The following is a 26856-nucleotide window of genomic DNA, read 5'->3' as shown; positions in this document are numbered from 1 at the left end:
CTAAAAATACAAAAATTAGCCAGGTGCGGTGGCGGGCACCTGTAATCCCAGGTACTTGGGAGGCTGAGGCAGGAGAATTGCTTGAACCTGGGAGGCAGAGGCTGCTGTGAGCCGAGATCGCACCACTGCACTAGAACCTGGGCAACCGAGCAAAACTCCATTTCAAAAAAAAAAAAAAAAAAAGAAAGAAAGAAATAGAATAAAAAGAAATATATCAAAATGCATTACACAGATTGGAGTTAAGTTTTGCTTGTGCAACATTTATTTTAGTTATATAAATGTATAAATCACTGGGTGTACTGGATCGTGCTGTCGTGTGTGTGTGTGTGTGTGTGTGTGTGTGTTTTAGATGAAGTCCCGCTCTATCACCCAGGCTGGAGTGCAGTGGTGCCGTCTCAGCTCACTGCAACATCCGCCTCCCTGGTTCAAGCGATTCTCCTGCCTCAGCCTCCCGAGTAGTTGGGATTACAGGCACTGGCCACCATGCCCAGGTAATTTCTGTATTTTTAGTAGAGACAGGGGTCTACGTTGTCCAGGCTGGTCTCAAACTCCTGACCCCAAGTGATCTGCCAGCCTCAGCCTCCCAAAGTGCTGAGATTACAAGCATGAGCCACCATGCCTTGCCTCAAGTGTGTTTTTTATTGTGACTCACTACCAGGAATATTGGAAAACGACTATCCCAAGAAATCCAGGGGTGGAGGAAGGAATTCTACCTGGCTTTTTAGATGGGCCCATAGAAGTAGCCACAGTTATGAGTTTTTACCATGTGCCAGGCACTGTTCTAAGCACTTGAGAAGTACTATGTCATTTTATCCTCATGACAACCCTATGAAGTAGATACCATATTACCAAACTCATGGGACCGATGAATAAATGGAGACATGGTTGATTATGAATTGTGGTGACAACCTAAGCAACATAATGAGATGCCCCCGTCTCTAAAAAAATTAAAAAATTAGCCAGGCAGGGTGGCATGCACCTGTAGTCCCAGCTACTCAGAAGGCTGAGATAGTAGGATCTCTTGAGCCTAGGAGTTGGAGGCTGCAGTCAGCTATGATCACATCACTGCACTCCAGCCTAAGTGACAGAGCCAGTCTAGGCACTCAATCTAGCTGACAGAACCAGACTCTTTCTCTTAAAAAAAAAGAATGTGGTAGCAGAACAATGACTTCCAAAGACACCCATGTCCTAATGCCTCGAACCTGTGAGTGTTACCATCAGTGGAAGACGCTTCACAGATGTGATTAGCTCTGGATTGTACAGATGGGCCCAGTGTGAACATCAGGGTCCTTCAATGATGGAAGAGGGAGGCAAAAAGTCTGAGTCAGATGGAGATGCGAAGCTGCTGTACTGCTGACTCTGAAGTTGGAGGGAGGGGAATCGAGCAATCTCTTTTTGCTAAAGGCCTCTACCTCCCTCCATTTTGACTGTGGTCCTCCCTCTCTCCTTCAAGAGAGAGCGGTTCAGTAGCTTTACATCTCCATCTGACTCAGACTTTCTGCCTTCCCTTTCCATAAATGAAGGACGCTGATGTTCACACTGTGCCCATCTGTACAATCCAGAGCTAATCACATCTGTGGCGCCTTTTTCCACTGAAGGTAACACTCACAGGTTCGAGGCATTAGGACACGGGCATCTTCGGAAGTCATTGTTCTGCTACCACATTCTTTTTTTTTTAAGAGAAGGAGTCTGGCTCTGTCAGCTAGATTGAGTGCCTAGACTGGCTCTGTCACCTAGGCTGGAGTGCAGTGGTGTGATCATAGCTGACTGCAGCCTCCAACTCCTAGGCTCAAGAGATCCTACTATCTCAGCCTTCTGAGTCAGCTGGGACTACAGTTGCATCTCCTTCATCTTCTTTGAGTCCTGGATTGAAGTCCACCTCTTCCAACAGGTCTTCCTTGATGGAGCCTACTCCAGGAATAGTATATTGTTGTAGGCTTGCCAATGTACCCTTTCTTTTTAAAATTTATTTTTATTTTATTATTATTTTTGAGATATGATCTTGTTATATTTCCCATCCTGTTCTTGAACTCCTGGGCTTAAGCGATCCTCCTGCCCCAGCCTCCTGAGTAGCTGGGACTACAGGTGTGCACCACCACACTCAGCTAAAATTTTTAATGTTTTCTTAGAGATAGGGTCTTGCTCTGTTGCCCAGCCTGGTCTTGAACTCCTGGGCTTAAGCAATCCTCCCGCCTCAGCCTCCTGAGTAGCTGGGATTACAGGCATGTGCCACCACACTCAGTTATATTTTTTTATTTTTTGTAGAGATAGGGTCTTGCTATGTTGCTCAGCCTGGTCTTGAACTCCTGGGCACAAGCAATCCTCCTGCCTCAGCCTCCTGAGTAGCTGAGACTACAGGTGCTCACCACCAACACCCAACTCCCAACTTATACCTTCATTAGCAGGATATGAGCATGTCAGTTTGACCACACTCTGAATAACAGTGTATTACTATTTGAAAAAAACATTTTGGCAGAGCTGATGCACATCTGCTGAAATAAATCAGTCTTCTTGCCTTGATTAATTTAATTAAGTCTACAGGTCTATTTTTGAACATAACATACGACCCTATCCCAGGAAAATTTTGTGTGTTTTTGAGCTAAGAATCATTGATAAATGATGAGCCTTCTTTTTCCTCTTCTTCTTTTTAAAATTATTTTTCAGATGGAGTCTCATTCTGTCACCCAGGCTGGAGTGTAGTGGCACGATCATAGATAGCTCACTATGGCCTCAGCCTCCTGGGCACAAGAGATCCTCTTGTCTCAGTCTCCTGAATAGCTCAGACTACAGATGCATGCCACCATGGTAGGCTAATTTTTTTAATTTCTAATTTTTGTAGAGGTGGAATCTCATTTTGTTGCCCAGGCTGGTCTTGAACTCCTGGCTTCATGTGATCCTCCCTCCTCAGCCTCCCAAAATGCTGGGATTATAGGCATGAACCACTGTACTTGGCTGTCCTGTTCTTCTTTGTCATGGTTATGTCTACTGAATTTCAACCAGCATCCTCCCCAATGCATGCGAGCCAGAAGTCATGAGAACAGAAATATAGAGAAATGGAAAGGAATAATTTATTATGATATGAAGACGTAAGTTTCTGTGAAACATAAAGGCATATGAACAGTTTATATTTTGTTACATACTCCAGGTAGCTAAGATTTTGTAAAAATTAAGCATTCGGTGGTCTCATGGTTATAGACATCATCCTTGAGGTATTTTATAAATTCTGAAGTATAGAATCATGGCTGTGTAACTCATGGTGTGGACATCTATGTGGCAAATCTATGTTTGCGTTCAATTATAAGATGATTGCATAAGGTCAAACAGTGACCCTGCAGCAGAAAGTCAGCTCTCCAAGCTCTGTTCTATAAAATTATACAGTGCCAAGAATTAGAGGCACTGCATTCTCTCCCTTAGGAAAAGACGAGAACTCCTCTGGGCTTCCATTTCCTTGTCTGTAAAAATCAAGGGGTTGAATGACACGGCCTCTAAAGTCCCCCTGATTCCAAAATTTCATGTTGCTGTGATTCTGATTACAGTCCTGATCCAGTCATGCGTGCAAAGTGCTGACTATTTAAGTAATTGCTTGCAGGTTGAACATTTCATCACTGTCAAGGGCCCAGAATCACATGGAAGGGCAGCGCTTCCTTCTCCCTGGTTACATGCTGAATGTAATTACACTTTAAATGACTTAATAAAGGAGGTGGGTGCCTTCTTCACCAGGGCTTGTCCTTGGACTGTGCATGCAGTGCATATAAAAGCTGCTTATATATCTCATCCAAGGAGGTTCGGACCTTGCTGGGCTGTGACCTCGTGCCAGGCATCTGGTCTACCTGGTCTGAACCAGCACCATTTGTGCCCCAGATTGGTCTCACGCTCATGTCTCCTTGCGTTGCCACAGGAAGCATTTACCCCACAATTCTAAAGAGGCAATGAGAAGGGCCATTTTGTGAAGAACTGTGAGATAAAAATCCTGATATGATCTGGCTGTGTCCCCACCCAAGTCTTATCTTTTTTTTTTTTTCTCACTCTGTTGCCCAGGATGGAGTGCAGTGGCATGATCTTGGCTCACTGCAACCTCTTCCTCCTGGGTTCAAGTGATTCTCCTGCTTCAGCCTCCTGAGTAGCTGGGATTACAGGCACCTGCCACCATGCCCAGCTAATTTTTGTATTTTAGTAGAGATGGGGCTTCACCATGTTGGCCAGGCTGGTCTCGAACTCCTGACCTCAAGTGATCTACCCATCTCGGCCTCTCAAAAGTGCTGGGATTACAGGCGTGAGCTACCTGCCCAGCCCCAAATCTTATCTTGAACTGTAGCTCCCATAATTCCCACGTATTGTGGGAAGGGCCAGGTGGGAGGTAATTGAATCATGGGGACTGGTCTTTTCCATGCTGTTATTGTGAGAGTGAATAAGTCTCGCGAGATCTGATGGTTTTATAAATGGGAGTTACCCTGCATAAGCCGTCTTGTCTGCTGCCATGTATGGCGTATCTTTGCTGCTTCTTTGCCTTCCACCATAATTGTGAGGCCTCCCCAGCCACGTGGAACTGTGACTCCATCAAACATCTTTTTGTTTATAAATTACCCAGTCTTGGGTATGTCTTTATCAGCAGTGTGAGAACAGTCTAATATAAACTCCCTTTCACCTATATACACATTCACTCACTCACTCAAGTTTTTTTTTTTTTTTAAGGGACGCATGAGAGTTGCAGGTTTAGTGTCAGATACACTTTGGTTCAAATTTTGTGTTCAACATTTTCTTTCTGGTGGGGACAGGGTCTCACTCTGTTGCCCAGGTTGGAGTGCAGTGGTGCAATCGTTGCTTACTGCGGCCTCTGCCTCCTGGGTTCAAGCAACCCTCCCACTTCAGTCTCCCAAGTAGCTGGGACTACAGGCATGTGCCAGCATGCCTGGCTAATTTTTGTATATATATATACACAAAACTATATATAATAATTTGTGTGTATATATATATACACACACAAAAATTATATATATACACACACACCTATATGTATATTGGTATATATATACACAAATATATAAAAAATGTATATATACACCTATATATATATAGGTAGCGACATGGGTTTCACCATGTCGCTCAGGCTGGTCTCAAACTCCTGGGCTCAAGCAATCATCCCACCTTGGCCTCCCAAAGTGCTATTACAGGCATGAGCCACCGAGCCTGGCCACATGTACAATTTCTTTAATGACAAAAAAGATAGGGGCTTATGGAGATAGTTATGCAAAGCAGGAGACAACATAACAAGCTTCCAGATGGAGGTCTGAGCTTCCTAAGCCTTCAGCCCTCATGGGCAGGTGCAGCTGCTGCTGATTTCATCTGTGTGGCATGAAGACTCTTCAAGGCACAAGAAATTTGCCTCTGCTAGAGGGGCTCAGAGAGTTCTTAGTATCATTTTGGCCACCTTCCCTCTCTGCTCCGCTCAAATTTTGATGACTCTGGCCAAGTGCCTGCCTGCTCAGCTGATAAAAAAAAAAGGATACAAAGCAATGACAGTTCATGCATATTCCTGAATATTTCCATGAGATGGGGTGACTTGAAAGTCAACTTCTCTGACCCAGCATGCCTCAGTTGGTCCCCTCCTATCTTCCACTGTCTACAGTGTCTACTGGCATCCTGGTAGAACCACTCGTCCTGGTCTTTTGAGTTGTTATAATAAAATACCTTAGGTATTTACTATTTCTATTTACTTAGACTAGGTCATTTCTAAACGTATTTATTGTTCATGGTTTTGGAGGCTGGAAAGTCCAAGGTCAGGGTGCCAGCAGATTTGGTGTCTGGTGAAGGCCTGTTCCTCACATATGCTACTTTCTATGTGTCCTCACATGGTGAAAGGGGTGGAAGGGGCGAGCAGGCTCCCTCTAGTACTTTTATAAGGGCACTGATTCCATTCCTGAGGGTGGAGCCCCCATGACCTAATCACCTCCCAAAGTTCCCACCTCCTAATGCCATCACCTTGGAGTTAGGTTACAACACATTAATTTGGTGGGACATGAACATTCAGACCATAGTACCATTCATTAGACTAGTATTCAGCAAGAAAGAGGAAGGAAATGTTGGAAGTTTCTGCACCAACATGGATGAATCTCAAGATAATCATGCTAAGTGAAAGAAGTCATACAAAAAGGAATACACATTGTATAATTCTGTTGATGTGAAGCTTAGAAGATGCAAAACTAACTGGTAGGGACAGAAAGCACATCAATGGTTGCCTGGGTAAAGAAGGGAACATGAGGGAGGAATTAACACAGAACCACTAAGAAGCTTTTGAGGTCATGGACGTTTCCTTCCCTCCTTCCTTCCTTCCTTCCTTCCTTCCTTCCTTCCTTCCTTCCTTCCTTCCTTCCTTCCTTCCTTCCTTCCTTCCTTCCTTCCTTCCTTCCTTCCTTCCTCACTTCCCCTCCCTAGCCTATGTCTTATGGAAATAATGATTCCAGTAGAAATCCTGGCCAGGCACAGTGGCTCACACCTGTAATCCCAGCACTTCGGGAGACTGAGGTGGGCAGATCACCTCAGGTCAGGAGTTCAAGACCAGCCTGGCCAACATGATGAAAACCTATCTCTACTAAAAAATACAAAAATTAGCCAGGTGTGGTGACATGTACCTGTGGTCCCAACTACTCAGGAGGCTGAGGCATGAGAATCACCTGAACCCAGGAGGTGGAGGCTGCAGTGAACTGAGATCATGCCCCTGCACTCCAGCTTGGGTGACAGAGTGAGACTCCATCTCAAAAAAAAAAAATTATAGAAAATAAAAATGCCTGGCACACAGTAGATCTCTGGCCAATGTCAGCTTTTTCTGCCATCAATGAGAATCTCAGCCTTGGGATATTTGGATCAGGCACACCCTGTTTTCCAAGAGACCTGCTAATCCCTAAACCAAAGCATTTTGGGGCAGCTTCCAAACGTCCTTGTGGCAGGATGGTTATTTTTCTTCCCTAACTAGTAGCAGGTGTTTGGCTGTGTCCATTAAAAGCCATTTCGTGTTCCCCTGACAAACGAGTTTTTTATTTAGTGGCATAGGATCAATAATGTATCTCATGCGAACTATTAAAATGGAGCATGTCTGCTGGGCTGACAATTGTATTATCGATATGTACTGAGCAATAAATTATGTGAAACAAAAATGGAGCAACCGGCCTTATAAAAGGCTTATCTGGGGGTATGGCTGGCTTTGTTACAGCCGCAGCCGTGGCTTCCCGGGGCTGCACTTGGAAAAAGCGCTCGATGCCGCCCGGGCAGCTTTCCATCTCAAGTGGGAACGTGGCTGCCGGCTGTCTCCGCTCTTCAAAGTTAGTGGAGGCTCATTTGGAATAAACTCTTCTCTTCCCCTTCCCAGTCAGGCCCTGGTGGAATACAGAGCTTGTCCTGATCCCTGCCCTTTGACAAGGGTGAACATCCCCTTGTCCCATGCTCAGTGCCACAGGGGAGGGCATTTCAGATGCCCTGGTCCCGTCCACATCAGGAATGGTCACCTAGTGTCAACTCCCACCTTTGCTCCTCACTTCCCATCAGTCTGGTGCTTACCTGGCTTCTAACTTACAGCTTTTGTCTTCTATTTGCGGCCTCTGACAATTGATATAACTTCTCTAGCATCCTCCTTTGGATCCAGTCATACTCCCTGAATGTCAATTTCTGATCTCTTTAGGTAATCAATTTACTCCCCACCCATAATCTGCCTTCCCCTCTAATGGGAGTTGAGAAGTCTCAGTTGCACTGATAACTCTTTTCAGGATTTCTATTATTTTTTTTTGAGACAGAGTTTTGCTCTGTTGCCCAGGCGGTAGCATGATCTTGGCTCACCGCAACCCCTGCCTCCCGGGTTCAAGTGATTCTTGTGCCTCAGTCTCACCTCCTGAGTAGCTGGGACTACAAGCGTACACCACCACACCCAGATAATTTTTGTATTTTTAGTAGAGACGGGGTTTTGCCATTTTGGCCAGGCTGCTCTTGAACTCCTGACCTCAGGTGATCCACCTGCCTAGGCCTCCCAAAGTGTTGGGGTTACAGGCGTGAGCCACTGTGCCTGGCCAGGATTTCTATTTGAATCATTATTTTCATAAAACCTAGCCCTTAGGGACCATTCCTCCTGGGTACTGCATTGCAAGGCATGTTGGGAACTCAGCTTCTTAGGAGGAAATGAAGAGGAAGAAGCTTGGAAATCAGGCAGGGTATGGGCTGGGAATCTGGGAACCTGACTTGGCTGTAGGGCTGACCCCAAAGAAACTGGTCAGAAGTTGAATGCACAGTATCAGTAGGACTTGGTACACTTGGGTTGATACGGGACAGGGAGGAACAGTTGTGAAGTAGAATGTTATGGCCCCAGCCCCATCAATGATGGTTCATCATACACAGTCTCTTCCAGTGGAAGCAACTGGATGTTACCCAGGAACCCAAGGCCTTCCTTTGAGTCCAGATGCAGTAGTCTCACCACCCAGGCAGCCACTTCACATCTGAGTTAGCAGTCAGATGGAAATCTGTTGCTATATTTGGCCTAAAGGAATGCCTTTCAATTAGCACCGTGTGTGTATTGGAAGTAGTGGCCAGGTTCATAAGAATATCTGAGAGGGAAGAAACAGTTGAAAGGCACATTAAATGTTACAATATAATTTTATGGTTGGAAATGCAAAATGCCTATTACTTTCTTAATAGAAAGTATGGGTAGTTAAGTTCGACCAAAACGTCTTGGATAGGGATACCGGAGGGGCAGAGATTCTCAAGGAAGTGGGAGGAGCTCCCTCCAGGAACTGTATCAGAATATTAGGGGAAATATCAAATGTATGGTTTTCATGATTACTTAGGGGTATCCAAAGAGGGCTAATGGACCCATTACAGTCAACATTTCTTGCTTCCTTTAGAACACAAGCCCCTGAAACTTTTACCTGGAACTTCGTGGCTCAGAATAAAGGTTAATTTTTCCCAGCTTCCCTTGCAACTGGGTCTGACCATGTGACTAGGTTCTGGCCAATGGGATGCGAGCACGAATATTGCATGACAGATTATAGGAACTTGCTGTAACAGAAACTGGCATTAGATCTTGACTCTTTCTTTTCTTTACCTCCTTCTCCATCTTTCTGCTTGGCATGCAGGTGCTGCTGTCTATGACCTTCAGTATGAGGGTCATGCCCTAGAGATGGGTTGAACTGTTAGGTTGGTGCAAAAGTAACTGCAGTTTTTTTGCTGTTACTTTTAATGGCAAAAACAGCAATTACTTTTGCACCAACTTAACAAGAGGATTCAAGATCCTTGGGGACTTTGTGAAGCAGAGCTCATAAAAACCTGCCCAGAGCTTTCCCCCACTGGACAAATTTTACATGAGAAATCAACTTCCATTGTGTTAAAGGCACAGGATTTTGGATTTTCCTATGGCTGAAGATTGCCACCACCAAGTCTTTCCTTCTCTATACACACATGGTGCTCCTTACCACAAGAGCTAGAGTGTAATTATCCTCCTCTTGAATCTGGGCTGGCTTTAGTGACTTGTTGGACCAATAGAATGTGGCAAAAGCAATGTTTTGGGACTTCTGTGACTAGGTCAAATGGTGTGGCTTTTGCCTGGGTCTCTTGGAATGTTTATTTTGGAACACTGCCTCTCAGAACCCAGCTGCCAGGCTGGGATAAGCCCAAGCTAATGGAGAGGTCACATATAGGTACCCTGGTCCACAGTCCAGGCTGAGCTCCCAATCAATAGCCATGTGGACAGATCACCTTAGATACGATGCTCAGGACAGCTTATGGATGACCGCACTCCCAGCTGCCTTCTGACTGCAATTACATGAGACACTTTGAGAGAGGTGCAACCAACTCTGCTCCCAGTCAATCCTCAGAGCCATGAGATAAACTAAAGAGTTGGTGTTGGAAGCCCCTAAGTTTTGGGGTGGTTTGTCACACAGCAATAGATAATCACATCAACCAACGTGATCACAAAAGATATAATTTAGATTAAAAGCAGTCTGCTAATTGGATGAAAAAGAACAAGAAGGAATTGAAGAAGTGAAGGTGAAGTCTTGGATACCGGTTTGTTCGCAGCAACTGATAAAGTCCTGCTTGATAAGAGTGACCTCATGTGCGGCATCAGTGGATGTGAATGAATGGTTGTGAAGCTGGCACACAGATGGCCTCAACTCCCTGACTCTTATTGTCCCTTTGAGTCATCTCCAAGGCCCTGTATCATTCACTGGTCCAAGCGGAATGCCAGCATTCCCCGGATGGGCTTAGTTCTTTTTTTTTGAGACAGAATCTCGCTCTGTCACCAGGCTGGAGTGTAGTGGTGCAATCTTGGCTTACAGCAACTTCCGACTTCTAGGTTCAAGCGGTTCTCCTGCCTCATCCCCCTGAGCAGCTGGGATTACAGGCACGTGCCACCACGCCTGGCCAATTTTTTTTAGTAGAGACAGGGTTTCACCATGTTGGTCAGGCTGGTCTCGAACTCCTGACCACCGTCTGCCGGCCTTGGCCTCTCAAAGTGCTGGGATTACAGGCGTGAGCCACCACGCCCGGCTTAGGTGGAATTAGTTCTAAGTGCTTGCTCCATCTGTCTTTGCACTGTGATCTTTCCTCTTGGCTTCACAATTAGTCTGCTTTGATTAAACACCTTTTTCCGGTCTCTCTTGTTTTGCAGGACCCTCTGAAAATGGGTGGGATAAATAGAAGGTCTTAATCAAATAGACATGGGATGCTCACTAATCCAGCCCACCTTCTGCAGAGTACAGCAATCAGAAGAATTGGAAAGAAATTCCAATATCAACAGGAAAAATTCCAGTAAGGAGTCATCAGCCTTCCCTGGCATTCTCTACCCAAAGCAGACTTACTTATTTTTCTGCCTCTCCCTAACTCCACTGTGCCTCCAATAACCAGGGATTCTACTGCAAGTTTGGGCTTAATGTCTCCTATTCATTCCCTAAGTGTTGAAAGGGATAATTGAGAGGTAATTGCATTACTGCACAGTTTGTAGTTAACCTTCTATTTTGGCTCTTAACGTGCATATCTTTGCTCCAGGAGTACATTAAGGGTAATTATAGGCAATTCCCTGCCAGATCCAGAAAAAGGGGTTTGCAATGAGTGCAGGAGCCCACCAGGAAAGAAGGATTAATGTAGCTGAGCTTGAAGCATATCCAAGAAGGTGGATGAATTAAGGTCAACTTGACATGAACTTTGGCCAAGCAGAGCTGGAAAAATTAGAGTCAGATTAAAGTCCTTTCTTGAGAATTACTGCCTCATAACAAAGCCCAGAGAAATTGTCATGCAGTCATTTATTCAACCAAAAATCTGAGTGCCTTCTCTCTGCTGAGCTTTGAGTTGAAGACAGGCAGTGTTTGAAAAGGTTCTCTGGTGCTTGGCATAGAGTGACATTTGTCATAATCTGTTCATAAAAGAGAGCCTACAAGATTGGTCTTTGGGTTCCAGCATGTTGTGCTTTAACCCTCAGCAGCATTTAAAGAAATAAAACGTTGTCATTTCCACTGTGGGCATTTAGGGAAAGTCAATTATTTTCTGTAATTGGGCATGAGCTCCTAGAAAAATGAAATGTATGTGCAATACTACTTCCTTCCATCTCAAATGCACAATAATCCAAAGAAAACCTTGAGGATAGAGGCTGAATCCAAATAACAGCACTGCAGTGGGCTTCTCTCCACCAATCCCAGTTCTAACTCAATTGCTCCGTGCCTCAGTTTCCTCACTTGTATGATGTGTGAACTGTAACAGGTTCACTTTTGTCAGCCAAAAGTGAAACAGGCACTGTTGTCACTCATGCTTTCTGGTCTCATAAGTCCAAATTTATCTTCTTCCTGCTTAATGTTAGGTCAAAATATCTTTAAAGCATGCTATCCAGATGAGAATATTGTTGAAATTTAATGAATATTTTCCTTCCTTCCCTCCTTCCTTCCTTCCTTCCTTCCTTCCTTCCTTCCTTCCTTCCTTCCTTCCTTCCTTCCTTCCTTCCTTCCCTCCCTCCCTCCCTCCCTCTCTCCCTCCTTCACTCTCTCCCTCCTTTCCCTTCCTCCCTCCCTCCCTCCCTCCTTCTTTTTCTTTCTTTCTTTCTTTCTTTCTTTCTTTCTTTCTTTCTTTCTTTCTTTCTTTCTTTCTTTCTTTCTTTTCTTTCTTTCTTTCTTTCTCTCTCTCTCTCTCTTTCTTTCTCTCTTTCTTTCTTTCTTTCTTTCTTTCTTTCTTTCTTTCTTTCTTTCTTTCTTTCTTTCTTTCTTTCTTTCTTTCTTTCTTTCTTTCTTTCTTCCTTCCTTTCTTTCCTTCCTTCCTTCCTTCCTTCCTTCCTTCCTTCCTTCCTTCCTTCCTTCCTTCCTTCCTCTTTCTCTCTTTCTGTCCTCTTTCTCTCCTTTCTTCTGTCTTTCAACAGGATCTCACTCTGTTACCCAGGCTGGAGTGCAGTGGCACAATCACAGCTTGTACATAACCTTGAACTCCTGGGCTCAGGCAATCCTGCTGCGTCAACCTCCCATGTAGCTGGGACCCCAGGCGCACACTACCATGTGTGGCTAATATTTGTATTTTTTGTAGAGATGGGGTCCTGCTGTGTTTCCCAGGCTGTGAATATTTTCTAAACAGTGTCTTACTGTTCTGTCTACCGGTGGCTGTTTGAAGAAGAGAATCTGGAATTTTTATTTATTTTATTTGTTTGTTTGTTTATTTATTTATTTATTTATTTATTTTGAGACAGAGTCTCACTCTGTCGCCCAGGCTGGAGTGCAGTGGCGCGATCTTAGCTCACTGCATCCTGCACCTCCTGGGTTCATGCCATTCTCCTGCCTCAACCTCCCAAGTAGCTGGGGCTATAGGCGCCCGCCACCTCGCCTGGCTAATTTTTTTGTATTTTCAGTAGAGTCAGAGTTTCACTGGGTTAGTCAGGATGGTCCTGATCTCCTGACCTTATGATCTGCCTGCCTCGGCCTCCCAAAGTGTTGGGATTACAGGCGTGAGCTGCAGCGCCCGGAAAATTTTAATTATCTGGCTGACCAGAGGCAAATGAAGAATGTGTATTTCTCTATTGGCCAACAAGATTCACTTCTATTGCTTTCCATTGCCTATCATCAGGGCTTTTCTCTTTGCCCCTCATCTCCCAGAAGAAAGGCTGGGGAATGGGGCAGAGAGTTTAGTGCTGAGTTTCACTGACTGCGTGGTTTTCTTTCACAGAAACAGCTCAGGTAGCTGCTTGAGGGTTCCAGACAATATTGATGAGGATTAACGATCCTGTAAATAGGTGTTTAAAATAACTAAAAATATGAAAACAGGGATTAGGAAGAAACTACAGTGGGTTAATAAATGAGATGTTCAATGGCACATTCCTACAAGATTATTTTAGCAATTAGTGGGAAACATTTTGTCAAAAACAAAATAAATTCGCAATCAGAAAATAATTTGCAATCAGCTTTGCAAGTAAAATAGTACACCTTCCCGTCAGTCAAATGCATTTTGAGAATTAAATGATCAAGTCAAGAGTGATGCTTTCAGAAGGTAAATGGTTAGAACCGATTATCCTGGCAATTAGTCAACTGTGAAGCATCAACTGGGGAGGCATTTCACAGAAAGTGTTTCCCTCGAAGAAGCTGTCCAACCACACAGAGAGCAGAAATACCTTGGTGTGGGAGGCTGATGGTGTCTTCCTGGAATTCAGCAAATGCACTCATATAAAATGCTCTACAAGCCACTAAGGCGGATGTCACTCTCATAATGGAATCGATCCCCTGCCACACCACATGGGTCACTTTGTGTGGACAGGTAATGAGTACCTTAGATATTTTCGAGGAACTCGATCCTCATGCATTCTTAGAGATTTCTTTGGAGGCCAAAATGGAGGTTGAAAGTAGTTTCTGCAGATGATTAGCCACTCAAGCCATCAGGGGCCCACCCTAGAAAGACCATTAATAAGGCAAGTTATCAACATTTTACCTAATTTTTACTGCTGACCATAAAGACTCAATTTGGAGGGAACTTAATGAGCATATTTCAGGCAGCAACTTTCTCTCCTTAATCTGGCAATAAAATGGAAAATGCATATTAAAAAAGCATAGAGGTTCTCAGTGCGCTTACAAGGTTGCTAATCCTCCTACAACAGATGTGCAGAATTTGTGTACTAAAGGCAGGAAGATTCTGAAGCTGGTTCTCAATGTAGCTCTATCTCAGTCAACTGATTGCTATTCATGTATTATCCAGTATTTTTCCTCCTAATTTTTCTCTTAAATATTTATAAAACTGGCTTAGGCTGCAAAGATCCAAGAAATAAAGTAGAATTATCTTAATAGAGAAAAGGTTGGGATATGTCATTCTGATTTAGAAAGCCCATTTCATGGTGTGTGTTGGAACAAGAAATAATTAATTTGAAAAGTCCTTGATCTCTGACTACAGTTGCCTTAATGATATTATAGTATTAAATATAATAGTATTTCACATTCATTATCCTTGTGTTCATTCTGAGCCCTTGTCTTCATGGCAAGAACTGTGTCCACGGCTGGGAATGATTAAAGCACAAAAGATTAAAACTGAAAGGGGTAATTTTGTGAAGCTGACTATTTACTGTAGATCTTAGCCACTTTGCAACTCAAATATCTTTCTCTCTCTCTTTTCAGTATGAAAGAGTTTGGCTAATTCATTCTCATCATTTGCTAACCTTATTTATTTTACAGTTCCGAGTTTATGTTCTACCCAAAGTCAATAAAAGTGAGTTTGTTGATATTCATTCATTTCCATCGAGTTGTTGGTGGGCTGCATTTCTCTATCCCCTCTGTTTTTGGTGCTACAGAGGAGGATGAATAGACCAGTGCTGGTTGGAGCAGCCCACGTCCCTGTTGCGCTGGACCAAGGACAGTGGTTGACCAAGGGCAAGCGTTGACCTCTCTCTCTGGCTCTGTGCACCCCACAACTTGTGAGTGAGCTCTTCCTTCTTATCGATGGGAACATCCTCCAGATACTGTTCCCACCTTTCTGATTTTCTTTCACTACAGGGGATACTTCTACTACCACTAGGGACACTACTCCAGACCTGTGGTCCATTTCTGGGCACTTCCTTTTCAACCTTCACACTCAGTTCCAGTATTGAATCTCCTCCTTGTCTCCTGGGATTGCCATGGGTATGATATTCCTATAGCACATTCTGCATGTTTAGAAAAGCCCTCATTGAAGACACTGACAGAACCTTACTAATAGGAGGGAGAATGAGGAGAAATTGATTAATGGGTACAAATATATGGATTGATAGAGAAAAATAAGATCTAGTGTTTGATAGATCAGTAGGGTGATTGTAGTTTACAATAATCTGTTGTACATTTCAAAATAACCAGAAAAGAATAATTTGAATGTTTCTACCATAAAGAAAAGACAAATATTTAAGGTGATTGATATGGTTTTGCTGTGTCCCCACCCAAATCTCATCTTGAATTGTAGCTCACATAATTCCCACGTGTTGTGGGAGGGACCCAGTGGGAGATAATTGAATCATAGGGGTAGGTCTTTCCCCTGCACTGTTCTCATGATAGTGATTAAGTTCTCATGGGGTCTGATGGTTTTATAAATGGGAATTCCCATGTACAAGCTCTCTTGCTTGCCACCGTGTAAGATGTGCCTTTGCTCCTCCTTGTCTTCCATGGTAATTGTGACGCTTCCCCAACCACATGGAACTGTGAGTCAATTAAACTTCTTTCCTTTATAAATTACTCAGTCTTGGGTATGCCTTTATTAGCAGCATAAGAACAGATTAATACAATGATGGATATCACAATGTACTGATTTGATCTTTACAAATTATACGAATGCATTAGTTATCCTGTGCACCCTGAAATTGTGTACATCTATCATCCATCAATTAAATTTTAAAAAAGAAGGAAAGAGAACTCAACAGGGTGAGAGTACCATACAGAAGACCTCACTCAGAGTGGCGGAAGACTTTGCTATCCAGGAAAGATACAGAAGTCCAGCCTCTCCTCAACTCTCCCTTTATGCCCTGGAAATAAAATGCTCCATTTGATCTGGGGCACTTTCTCATGAAAACCTGTGTCTGCTACTTGATTCTAGTCTGGGACATTCTGTTTTCTCTCTGTGTGCTCATCAGAAATACCCAAGGTAAGTGGTTGGGGTCTCCCTGCATTTCCATTCATGTAAATCTCCGCATTTCCATTCATGCAACTCTGCATTTCCATTCGTGCCACCTCTGTCTTCCTAAAGCCCAGCTCTGATCACTATGTCTTCTTACTGGGATGTTCAGTGCCCTCCCATTGCCATCAAGTGAGTTCAGACTCCTTTTCCAACCAAGCCAAGTCTGTCTTTCAGGTCTTTATCCCAGGTCATTTTAGCCACATTTTAGCTTCTCTAGGCAACATTTTGGTAATGTGTTCAAATTTACCTTCCAATGTGCTGATTATTTCTTTAGCTGTTTCTTTTCTTTTCTTTTTTCTTTCTTTTTGTAAGATGGGGTCTCGCTCTGTCATCCAGGCTGGAGTGCAGTGCTGTGATCTCGGCTCACTGCAACCTTTGCCTCCTGGGTTCAAGCAATTCTCCTGTCTCAGCTTCCCGAGTAGCTGGGATTACAGGCATGCGCCACCATGCCTGGCTAAGTTTTTTTTTTTTGGCAGCGTCTTGCTCTATTGCTCAGGCTGGAGTGCAATGGCATGATTGTGGCTCACTGCATCCTCTGCTTCCTGAGTTCAAGCAATTCATGTCTCAATGAATGACTCTTTCACTGAGACGTGGGTTCATGTCTCAATTTCCCAAGTGGGTGGGACTACAGGCATGCACCACCATACCCAGCTAAATTTCTGTCTTTTAAGTAGAGATGGGGTTTTGCCATGTTTTCCAGGCTGGTCTTGAACTCCTCGAACTCAAGTGATCTGCCTGCCTTGGCCTCACAAAGTGCTGGGGTTACAGGCATGAGCCACTGCACCTGGCCTCATTGTCTGGTTTTGAGAGATTTTGTTTACTTTCTGGACTGCTAGACAATGCATTGAAGATTTTTCTTCTTTTATCCAATATTTCAGGCATTTTACAGTGGTTAGTATTTGCTCAGTCTAGTCCATACCATTGCCAGAAGTCCGCTAATAGCACCTTTGTCTCTCCCTTAGGGCAGTTATTCTACTTTGTTGTCTATTGTAGATGTTTGCTTATCTTTTTCCTTTTGTTGGACTATAACATTTTCTTTTGCGAACCATGTGCCCGTTACTATGACTTGTGAAATAACTGATTCAATATCAATGTTCAGGGAATGGAGTACTTAGAAAGTGGAATTGAGCTGAATTTGTGGGTCAGTTTTTGCTGCAATTGGGAGCTGCCTTTGACAAGAGATGCTATGTCATGCTGCAGTAACAAACAAGCCTTGCAATCTCAATGGCTCAACAGAATTAATGTTTATTTCTGCTCTTGATGTCATCTGATGTGGGTCTTGCACTCCTCCAGGGCACGTCTCTGCCTCAATGGGGATCCAGGTAGCTATGCCATCCAGGATGCGTGGTCTTCATAATCACAGTGACAAGTGGAGAATGCTGAGTAAGGTTTTCAACTGCCAAGACTGGACATGGCTGCCATCACTTCTGACATCCTGTTGACCAGACATGGTCACATGGCTGCACCTATATTCTGAGGCTGGGAAATGACTCTGTAGGTGGAGACATCTTATCCATCAATCTATTATCTATCTATCATCTCTCTTTATCTGTTTATCTATCATCTTTCCTCTCTATCTCTTTATCTACCATCTTTCTCTCTTATCTCTTTATGTATCTATCTGTCTTTGATCTATCTATCTAGCATCTCTCTTTATCTATGATCTATCCATCTATCATCTGTCTTTTTATCTATCTATCTATCTATCTATGAATATGTCAGAGATATTTGAACCAGAGTGACTCCATCTTGAGTGAAGGCTAGGAAAATGAGCCTGGGACCTGCTGGGCTCCATTCCTAGAAAGTCAGACATTCTTAGCCTCTAGATGTTTACGGTTAAGGGAACAGATTGATAATGTTGACTAAACAGACCCAGACTCAGGAGTGTCCTGATATCCTGATATCCTGAGAACAGACGCATTCCCAATTTTGCTTTAAAGATAATAATACTGATTCTTGCAAAATATAGTCATTAAGAAAATTAATCCTTTATCACAAACCCTTGTAGCAGAGAACATCTCACCATCATCTATTTTTATCCTATATATAAACAAGTATTTTACCTAGGGTGGAAGTGTTCCTCCTCCTACTTTTGGGAAAATGCCCTACTCTGTCTATAGAGTAGCTCTTTGTTCTTGCACCACTTTTGCTTTGCTTTGCACTGTGGACTCGCCCTGAATTATTTCTTGTGGGAGATCCAAGAACCCTCTCTTGGAGTCTGGATCAGGACCCCTTTCTGGTAACACATCCATCTAATTATCTATCCATCTATTCACAAACAAAAATATTTAACAGGACTGGAGCAAAGATTGTTCACTGGTGTGCTTAAAATTGTGTCCAGGTGATTCTGATGGATACCACTTTTTGGGAATCCCTGCACAGACTAATGACAGGAGCAGACCTGGCAGACTCTGTGTTATGCACAGAGGGCAGCAAGAAATATTGTGTACAAAGAGGTGACCGCTTCTCTCCCAGCATTTCTGGAAAGGTTTCCTGGCATATGAGGAAAAGGAAATAAACAGTTATTATTATTATTAATTTTTAAATTGAGACAGAGTCTTGCTCTGTTGCCCAGGCTGGAGTGCAATGGTGCGATCTTGGCTCACTGCAACCTCCGCCTCCTGGGTTCAAGTGATTCTTCTGCATCAGTCTCTCGAATAGCTGGAATTACAGGGGTGGGCCACCATGTCCGGCTAATTTTTATGTTTTTAATTAGAGACAGTGTTTTGCCATGTTGGCCAAGCTGTTCTGAAACTCCTGATCTCAAGTAATCCACCTGGTTCAGCCTCCAGAAGTGCTGGGATTGCAGACCAGAGCCACTGAGCCTGGCCGGAAATAAACAGTTATTGAATATCTACCATGGTCATCTTCCCTAAGTCTCAGAACAGTAACTATGGTGTTATTATCTCCATTCTGGAGAGAAGTAAACTGAGGCTAATTCACTTGCCCAAGGCAACATAGCTAGAAAGTGGGAAAGCTTGGATTTTAACCCAAATGAAGTGGTACTTGAGTTGTATCTTGAAGAATGAGTGATGTGTACCAGCTAGTTTTTGACACAGAATTGCTGAGTAACAGGCCACCCAGAGCCTCTCATTAAAACAAACATTTATTCTCATAGACCTGTGGATCTGCTTGGGGTTGGCTGAAATGGACTGATCTTGGCTGGGCTCCGTTAGGCTCCCTGGGGGTGACTGGGGACTGGCTGATCAAGGCCAGATTCAAGTAAGGTGTGTCTGCTTTATGGACCAGCAGGTTGGTCTACATTGTGCTCTCATGGTGATGACAAAGACACAGGAGTGTACGTGGGAATTTATGAGACCTCTTACAGCCTAGGCTTGCACCTGGGACTCTACCACTTCCACTTCATTCTGTTGAGCCAAAGCAAGTCACGTGGTCAAACCCAAAGTCCAGGGATAGGGAAGTGTGCTCTGCCATTTTCCTGAGGGGACATGCTAAATTACATGGCAAAGACAGTGGATACAAATAAGGAAGTGGGAAGAACTGGGTCCTGTAATATAGCCTAACACTGGTGGATTTCCAAGAAACTTGGAGGCAAAAAAGGAAAGTGAATAAAGAAGAGGACAGAGAAAAAGGAAGAGAAAACAAAATATTTGTTGAGCATCTATCCTATTTGCAGGCTACGGCACTAGGATATTTTTCTTTATTTTTAATTTTAGAGGCAGGTTCTCACTCTGTTGTCCAGGCTGAAGTGTAGAGGCATGAACCTAGCTCACCGCAGCCTCAAAATCCTGGGCTCAAGCGATCCACCCACCTCAGCCTTTTAAATAGCTGGGGCTATAGGTAGATACCGCCATACCTGGCTAAATTTAAAAAATTTTTTAAGAGAAAGGGCCTGGCTATGGTGTCCAGATTGGTTTCAAACTCCTGAGCTCAAATGCTTCTCCTGCCTTGATCTCCCAAAGCACTGGTATTACGAGCATAAACCACCACACTTGGCCTCTAGGATATTTTTCGTATATTTGATTCTGCCTTTACAATCACCTTGTCTAAAATAGGTTTTTTCCTCTCCTTTTTGGAGAGGAAACCCCCACAGCCGTTCAGAGGAGTGAGGAAACTTTCCCATGGCTACTTAATGATCATTGTAGAGCCAGAATTCAGCATGGATGGAACTGGAGGTCATTCTGTTAAGTGAAATAAGCCAGGCACAGAAAGACAAATGCTGCGTGTTCTCACTCATATGTGGGAGCTAAAAACTTTGATCTCAGGACAATATAGAATGACAGTTACCAGAGGCTGGGAAGGGTGGGAGGTAGTGAATGAGAGGCTCATTAATGGGTACAAAAATACAGTTAGGTAGAAGGAATGTGTGTTTTTTTTTGTTTTTTGTTTTTTTTTGAGAAGGAGTCTCACTCTGTCACCCAGGCTGGAGTGCAGTGGCGCTACGTTGGCTCACTGCAACCTCTGCCTCCTGGGTTCAAGTGATTCTCCCACCTCAGCCTCCCAAGTAGCTGGGACTACAGGCGCCTGCCACCATGCCCAGCTAATTTTTTTTTTTTTTTTTTTTTTTTTGAGACGGAGTCTTGCTCTGTCACCCAGGCTGCAGTGCAGTGGCGTGATCTCGGCTCACTGCCAGCTCTGCCTCCCAGGTTCGCACCATTCTCCTGCCTCAGCCTCCCGAGCAGCTGGGACTACAGGTGCCTGCCACCTCGCCCAGCTAATTTTTTGTATTTTTAGTAGAGACAGGGTTTCACCATGTTGACCAGGGTGGTCTCAAACTCCTGACCTTGTGATCCACCCGCCTCAGCCTCCCAAAGTGCTGAGATTACAGGCGTGAGCCGCTGCAGCTGATCAGGAATAAGTATTAATGTTCAATAGCAGAGTTGGGTGGTTATCGTTAGCCACAATGCACTGTATATTTCAAAATAGCTAGAAGAGAGGACTGGAAATATTCCCAATACATAGAAATGATAAATACTTGAGGTTATAGATATAAATACCCTGACTTGATCATCACACATTCTATGCATGTGAAAAAATACTACACATGCCCCACAAATATGTACAAATATTATGTATCAATAAAAAAAATTAAAACAAAACAAAAGCCAACAAAACACCACAAATTGAGGTCTGTCTCTTTCTTCAGGCTGTGAAGAAAGAGACAGACCTCAAAAAGCAGACAGACCTCTGCTTTTGCCTTTAAAACAGAGGTTAGTAACTTTTTTTGCAAAGGGCCAGGAAAAGAATGTTTTATGCTTGGCAAGCTATCAAATCTTTGCAGTAACTCCTCAACCCTGTCATAATAGTGCCGAAGCCGCCATTGCAATGCATAAACAAATGGACATCGATGTATTCCAGTAAAATGTTATTTACAAAAGCAGGCAATGGGCCGTAGTCACAGGATAGAGTTTTGACAGTCCCTGCTCTAAATCGCCTCCTTTTATGGGGTCTGGCGCAATCCTGGAGAGGACTCTAGACGGAAAGAAAAACATGTAAGAGGACGTGGATGTGTGGGAGCCTATGATGGCTTCAAGAGAATGGAGAGGAATTTGAGGAGATGGGAGCAGATGGTGCTAATCTGAGGTCTGGGAATTGAGGGAACAGAAGATGCTGAGCATGTATTTGGAGCCTGAGTCATCATGGGTCTACTTGTTGAGCAAAGCTCTACCATGGATCAAGGTCTTTGCTAGGCTCTGAGAGCACCCAGTAGAAGGTGAAGATCAGTTCTTGTCTTTGAAAGATGATTTGGAAGGAAGAGAGAGACCTAGAAAGAAATGGTAAGAGTAAGAGTGTGCAGATTGTGGAGGCAGTGAACTTCTGAGTCCCATATGAGAACACTTTAAGTGAAGTCCCATCATAGGGTATAATTTATGGTGCTTTATTATTTTTTTTGTGAGACAGGGCCTCACTCTATCACCCAGGCTGGAGTGCAAAGGTGTGATCTTGGCTCACTGCAGCCTCAACCTCTCTGGTTCAAGCGATCCTCCCACCTCAGTCTCTTGAGTAGCTGAGACTACAGGTATGTGTCACTGCACCCAGCTAATTTCTGTATTTTTTGTGGAGACAGGGTCTCACCATGTTGCCCAGGCTGGTCTCACACTCCTGGGTTCAAGCGATCCTCCTGCCTCGGCCTTCCAAAGTGCTGGGATTACAAGCATGAGCCACCATGGCTGGCCCCATCCATGGCTCTTGCTGGCCCAGAGACACAATGACCAGATAGAATCAAGCATTGCCCATTGGGCAGAGAATCAGAGCCAATGAAACAAATGCCTCAATATCTTTCTTAAGAATTTCTTAAATGTAGACATGCATTTTTGGAGACTGAAGCTGGTACTACTATTTGAAAGAGTTAACACATTCCGCTTGGAAAGGAAAAACAGCCATGTGGTGACAAAGAATTCGTTCCCTTCTTTGGGTGGCAGCCACAGGATTCCTCGCCAATTAGTAGCATCTGGTCCTCATAGAAGCTTCATCCCTGGGTGAGCTGGCAGGTACCTCTGGATGTGACACTCTGTGAAGTTCCTGATGGCCCATCTGTGATGTCTTCCCTTCCCAGATACCACAGTCTTCCCTCCCCCTTTCCAACCCGTCTGCCTTTCATTTGAAATATTTTTAAACACTTAGAACTGAAAGCAGGACTATCTCCAGCTTTTTTTTTTTTTTTTTTTTTTTTTTTTTTTTTTTTTTTTTTTTTTTAGAGACTAGGGTGAGATTCTGAATTGGTTTTTCCAAATTTAATAAAAAGAGATAGCTATGACAGTAATAGCTATGATTTATTGAGTATATATATATACTAGGACTTATGTTCAACCTTTTGCATTCACCATCTCATTTAATTATCAAAACAACAGTGTGAGGATGGAGATGCCGTTATTATTGCAATTAACAAAGGAGGAACTCATGTCTCAGAAAGGTGCTTCCCCTGGCCAAGGTCACGCAGTTGCTAAGTGTTGGAGCCAGGATTCCAGCCCGGTGTTGTGTGAGTCTACAGTTCAGACTCCAACATCTTACATATGGGGAGATCCGAAATTCAGGTTGTATAGAAGTTTAAATGGTGACATTTCAGAGAGGGGAGTCCCTTTTCATTCAGTTTTTGGGCAAAATTCAGGCCCCATCATTCTGAGGGGTCCCTTCCTAAATTTTCATCATAGTACAGCATACCTTATAATACTGTATACTGTTTGACAGATTCTAAGATGTTTTTACAGATATTAAAGGACATTAAGAGGCTGTCCTTGGCTCAAGGAGCTCCAAGAGTCCAGTGTTTTCTTAATGTGAGAAACAAACTCACCCATCCAAACCCAAAGAATAGACTCCCCGGAGAACAGCGAACTTGAGACTTTTAATGACAGTCTTGCAAGATTGGGTGTCTGATAGGCAGACACACTCAGCACACTTTCAACAAGCAATTTATCCCCTAGTGTGCAGGTAGGTCCCTTTCCTGGTTCCTCACAGGCTGAGTGCTATGGGGTTACAATCTTCCTGGATGTCACCTATTGGCTGTTGGGTAGGGGCTTCAGGTGTTTTCTCTAGGGTTATCTTGCTGCATTTTGTTGTAGCCCACAATGCATTGCAATCCTAGTTAGCTCATGGGCTCTTCAAGTCTTTGACTTATGACCTTAGCAGCTGGGCAGACTGATAAGAACAGACAAAGTGAGCTATTTTGCAGGCTAGTAAACCTTCATCTTAGACTGAACAACTGTGGTTTGGGTGAGGGCAGCTAAGTGGAGGGATAAGTAGGCCTTGCCTATCCAAGCAGGGGCCTAGTATATCCTGTTTTTTCTGCAGTTTGGTGACCTAAGCCGGTTTATGGAACTTTGTCTTGGAAATGAACTACTGTATTCATTATTTCCTTCATTTAGATTCCTAGATATTTTATTTTCCTTTTTAAGGAAGATTAGGGCTATCTCCTAGAACTCTTCTATACCTACTGTTCTCAGAAATTCCAGTCCGTCACAGGCCTCCCCTCCTCCCCCAGCCCAGCCTCCCCAACCCGTCTAAACCTAATTAACCAGGCTGTTTTCCAAATAGACTCTGCTGAGAGGGTAGGAAGAGAATGAAGTCCAGCCTGTGATTCAGACACATCATCTTCATTCATTGGGAAAGAAAAGGCCTGGGTCTTAATGAGAAATAAAGAATTCTACGGACGAATCCTTCAGTTTCTTGTCAAAGGCCCAGATTGAGAAATTTAGAGTTGCCCAGCTTGTGGTCTTTTATTTTAAGTAACAGTGAGATAAATGGGCTCTGGTAGCAATCGAATAGACTAGTTATCTTCCTAAATTGATGATACATCTGGCTACTTCACCCCTTTTCAATTTCAAATGCAATTTGTCTGAAGCCTCCAATTTAAACCACAGAGATCTTCTCTAAACTAAATAATAGGCTACACAACTCGCTGGCTTCCCATGAAAAGACAAAGGGGGGTGTGTGTGTGTGTGCGCGCACACGCACGCGTGCACGTGTGTGCTTGCATGCACTCGCATGGTGGGGATAATGGATTGAGGTTGATGAGAAGAGATGCATTCCAACTGATGATTGAATTTAAAGCTCTTTCATTTCTACGGGGAATTTGGGATCTGATGAAATTATCATTTCTATTGGGCCCAGAATGCCATGGATAGAGACTTGGGGCCTTGGATAGCTGAACAATCCTGGGCAAACCTCTACAGCCCTCTCTCCATTCCACCCCTGTGCTGGTTGCAGGGTTCATCATAGGTCTCTGAGCCATTTCTGGGCTTCCTAACTGGTTCTCACCTCTAGTGTCGTAGTGTCGTCATCTCCATCCCACTTCCAAGCACCTGCCAACAAGTATTTTTTTTAACATGCAAATCTGCTCAGTCACTTCTCTTCTCAGACACACACCCTTGTACCTTACCTGAAAGGGGGCCAGATCAGGACCCCAAGAGAGGGTTCTTGGATCTCATGCAAGAAAGAATTCAGGGTGAGTCCACAGAGTAAAGTGAAATCCAGTTTATTCAGAAAGGAAAGAAATGACGACTGGCTACTCCATAGACACAGCAGCTCCGAGGGCTGCTGGTTGCCCATTTTTATGGTTATTTCTTGATGATATGCTAAACAAGGGGTGGATTATTCATGCCTCCCCCTTTTAGACCATATAGGGTAACTTCCTGACATTGCCATAGCATTTGTAAACCGTCATGGTGCCAGTGGGAGTGTAGCAGTGAGGACGACCAGAGGTCACTCTCGTCGCCATCTTGGTTTTGGTGGGTTTTAGCCAGTTTCTTTACTACAACCTGTTTTATCGGTAAGGTCTTTATGACCTGTATCTTGTGCTGACCTCCTATCCTATCCTGTGACTTAGAAGGCCTTAATGGTCTGGGAATGCAGCTGAGTAGGTTTCAGCCTTATTTTACCCAGCTGCTATTCAAGATGAAGTTGCTTTGGTTCACACGCCTCTGACACTTGTGGGCTTCTTATTGCTACTGAATTCAGAAGAGACGCCGCGTGAACAAAACCTTCTTCCAAGTGCATCCACAACTAAAGTGTGTCGTCTTCTTCATCCACTGCAGATACCTCCCATTTCCGGACATTGCCTGTCTCTGCTCCCCAAGGGCCCCATTGCTCTCCCACCTTGACCCTTGTCCATCATGTTCCCAGTGCCAGAAAAATCTTACTCCCTCCTCCTTCCACCTACTCATGCTTAACAGAAGTACTTTTCTGGAATGGCACAGCATAACATTTGTAAGAGTTGGAAGGATTCTTTGAAGTTGGGAAATTCAATTTCTATGGAAATGCTATTTTCTCATTTCCAAGTCCTCTGCAAGATCCTGCTCAAATGTTGCTTCCTCTGGAAGCAGCCTCTCACTCTCCTGGCAAGTTATAGGTGCTTGAGAAATGTGCGATACATTAATGCATGAATAAATATATGAGTGGAAGAGCAAAAGGTCTTTTTACTTTATTTTGTCCAATGCTATGGAGTTACAAACTCAGTTTTGTTTTTGTTTTTGTTTTTTTCAGAACTAAAGATGAACTGGTCCAACTTCAGTCAGAGAGAGAGATTAGGTGACTTAATCAATGTCACGTAGTGACTTAATCAACGTCACGTGCTGAAACAGCACCAGAAGTAAGTAGGACTAGAACACAGGATTCCTAATTGTGAGCCCAGACCTTTTTCTTCACTTCCGCATCAGCTGTTCTGTTTGTTACATCTACGGGGCTTCTTCAGGCAGTAGAGACTGGTTGGCCACTTGGCGGATTCCTCTTTCTCACTGCATGACTCTTTTGTAAGATATTGTGTGAATTCCCTCATTCCACAGACCTTTCTTGAGTGACTGTTACATGAGGGACTTCAAAGCTGAGAAAGACACAGTCTGGACCCCCAAGGACCTCTGGCTAGATTGGAGGTAACAAGAGAATGTGAGGGGAACACTGAACAAGAATTCTAGTGTGGGGAGGAGTGAGAGGTTTGGGGAGATCCTTTCTGAGGATGAGGCATTTAAATTGAGCCTGGAAAGTGAACAGGACCTTTCAAGAGGACTATGAGGGTGAAGAGAGTGATCCCTATGGAGAGACAGTCACGTACTGAGGTCTTGTGGCATGAAAGCTCATGGTGTGTTTGGGGTCACATGTCTGGAGGAGGGGATTGACAGTGGGAAGGGGATCTAAGAGTGTAAGTGGGGTCAGCTGGCCAGGGGCGATGTGTACCATGCTAAGGAGACTGTACCTTGTCCTATGAGCAGGGGGATGTATTAGTGTGCTCCGGCTGCCGTAACAAAGTACACAGACTGGGCTGCTTAAACAACAGACACT

The sequence above is a fragment of the Macaca thibetana genome, chromosome 3 (assembly GCF_024542745.1).
Source record: "Macaca thibetana thibetana isolate TM-01 chromosome 3, ASM2454274v1, whole genome shotgun sequence".
NCBI lineage: Eukaryota > Metazoa > Chordata > Mammalia > Primates > Cercopithecidae > Macaca > Macaca thibetana.
The sequence above is the reverse complement of the archived record's forward strand: the minus strand, read 5'-3'. Positions refer to the sequence as shown.